At 31.2% G+C, this 3,056-nt stretch overlaps 1 protein-coding gene across 1 annotated transcript in view; it reads left to right on the forward strand.

Annotated features, from left to right (window-relative positions):
* Positions 1-1,372: 1,372 nt before the first annotated feature.
* The window catches only part of LOC106872999 (uncharacterized), a 49,633-nt gene continuing 47,949 nt past the window's right edge, over positions 1,373-3,056 (forward strand). The window contains exon 1 of the mRNA XM_014920199.2: positions 1,373-1,391. The gene's annotated coding sequence lies outside the window, so the exon portion shown is untranslated. The remainder of the gene's footprint in view (positions 1,392-3,056) is intronic.

The raw sequence follows: 3,056 nt of genomic DNA on the forward strand, positions 1-3,056 counted from the left end.
CGAATCTACGTTACTACAGTTTTGTATGGTTCGTTTCATGTTGAAGTGGCAACAAACATTACTTCTCAGTATAGTTACTTCTTTTATCTCTTATATAGATTTTCTAACTAGTTACTTATATATATATATATATATATATTGGAAGGTTTGGAGGTGATGTACAGGAATTATATATTAGAAAAAATAATAATCAGGTACTCAGATGTCTGGATGGTTGTACATTTACAGATTTTTATTCATATGTCACATGTTTTATAAATTAGCGCTTTCACCTAGTCTTGTAGGGTCATGAAATTTTTGATGACCCTACAAATTTGATGACACTACAAGACTAGGTGAAAGCGCTAATTTATAAAACGTGTGACATATGAATAAAAATCTGTAAATGTACAACCATCCAGACATCTGAGTACCTGATTATTATTTTTTCTAATATATATATATATATATATATATATATCTATATATATATATATATATATATATATACATATATATATATAGGCAATCTATATCTCCAACTTAACGTGGACGTTGTGCTAGAACTGAGAATAGTGCGTTATTTTCCTTGAAAGGACCTCTTATTTGGACCCAAAGTAAAAATACTTTAGACAATCTAAAGTTATGAATACAAAATACTTAAATTTGAAAAAGACGGTATTTGTTGTTTGTAACGGATATTGTTGGGAACTGTGTAAAAGTGCTAAGTCATAGAAAAGCTACTTTGGTAAAATGGCAATAATATAAGATGCACGTATTTTAAAATGCAAGTGCATTAATTTTCGCTATATAGACGTAAACAAGAGAAAGTATCAAGTTGAAGACTGTTGTGCAAAATACGTATTTAAATAACTATATAATATAAATTAAATTTACTATATAACCTACATACGTATTGGAAATTTATATCAGTGTTATTAGGTATACGAAAAATGTTTTATATATGAAAACAATGTAGTAAGATCAAGCGCGGTAAGTATGTTAATAAACAATTTGTTACTCCAGCCTCTTTATTTATGCGGTAATGTTATGAAAAACTTCTACGAACACGTGCTCTCTCTCTCTCTCTCTTTCACGCACCCACACACGCTCATGTAATTATATATGCATACACATATGAATATATGTATATATGTGTATATATCCATCCATCCATCCATACATCCATCCATACATCCATACATACATATATACATGCACGAGCACACACACACACACACACACACACACACACACACACACACACACACACACATATATAACAACAAAGGTGAGTAGGGGTATATTATAAAATATATAAGATAAATCGTTGATTTACTGAAAGTAGCTATGTTTCCAGATAGAGCAGACCAACTACTTGGTGTCAATTGGTACCAGCTCTAAATGAGAAGGTGAGATTTATCATGTATGTCATTTAAAACACCCATATTCGCTTTTGTTGTTCAAATCAAACTACTGGAATTTCTGGGTTATTTATGCAAGTTACTTAAGCCAAAAATGTGTTCTGCCCTCTTTTTTCTTTTTGTTTGCACTGTCTAAGTATGTCATCTGCTAAAGAATAACGGAGGAATATTGCGATGCTAATGACGCCGATTGATGTAGAAAGCTGTCTTTTTTTCTTAATGGCATGTCAATATTAAAAATTCTTACTCCTTGAGTCCAACATCTCTTTTCATTAGGATTTGGTACAAATTGCTACCAAGTATTTATCTTGTATGCTATTTAATATACCCTTATCTATTTTTGTTGGTCAAATATATACTTTATCTTTTATCTTTTACTTGTTTCAGTCAGTAGACGGAGGCCATGTTGGGTACGGCCTTCAGGAATTTTGAGTCGAATGAATTGACCTTAGTACTTATATTTTTAAAGTACTTATTCTAACTTTTGCAGAACCGCAAAGTTATAGAGACGTAGACACACCAACAGCGGTTGTCAAGTGGTGGTGGCGACAAATACAAAGACACGCGCTCACATACACACGTTCACACTCAAATATACGATGGGCTTCTTTCAGTTTCTGTCAACCAAATTCACTCACAAAGCTTTGGTCAGCTCGAGGCTATAGTAGAAAACAAGACACTTGCTCAAGGTGTCATGCAGTGAGACTGAACCCGGAACCATGTGGTTGGGAAGCAAGCTTCTTACCGTACAACCACTACATATCTAGAGAAATACACACACATACACACACATTTACACACATATACACATGCGCGCACGATGGTGTGCATATATGCATGTGTAAATACGTGCATATTAGGCAATGTAGACTTCAACGTATCTTTTAGAATAAAATCTTTTAATTTTGGTGGAAACAAACAAGATGGTTGGTTGTATGTGAAAGAAGTTGAAAATATTAACTTGCAACCCTTAAAGTAACATTATACTATCATGATACTGTGACAAATTGTCAAATGAATAACGTGTATGTGTGTAAACTACAATTTGTTATTGACAACATGTTGGTAAATGTTACTACAGCAGAAATATAAAGTTAAACAGCATACTCTAGAAAAACACCAGATAACAATCATTTTAACAGGAATTGTGTGAAAATGTGTGAATAAAAGCTAGATAATGAAAAGTTATCAAAGATTGAAATCACGCAATCAAAGAAACGAGAATAGAGCAATCTTTTAAGAATTGACTTCAAGCCAATCAATTCTTTTAAACGAAATAATACGTAAAAACAAACGTAATTCAGATTTAATTCTATCTTATTTATATTGCGATTCCTTTTGTTGTCATTTTAAATTCACATTTCTCAGTTATAATGCAACTGAGTATTAAGGTTCTTTTTTTCTTTTACAACAGAGAATATTCATTTACTGTTTTTTTTTTAGTTGGTTAAACATCTTTTATATATATTCAGGATTTTTTTTGTAAGATTTCTGTAGTTTATAAGAGTGTTTATCTCCCTTGATCTTATTTTATTTTCACAAACAACTTGAATTAAACTGCATATAACTATTATGATCGCTAGAATTTTTTCATTTTGGATTTAGGTTGTATATAAAGCATAATTAGAATTATATATATATATATATATATAT

The sequence above is a fragment of the Octopus bimaculoides genome, chromosome 3 (assembly GCF_001194135.2).
Source record: "Octopus bimaculoides isolate UCB-OBI-ISO-001 chromosome 3, ASM119413v2, whole genome shotgun sequence".
Classification (NCBI taxonomy): Eukaryota; Metazoa; Mollusca; class Cephalopoda; order Octopoda; family Octopodidae; genus Octopus; species Octopus bimaculoides.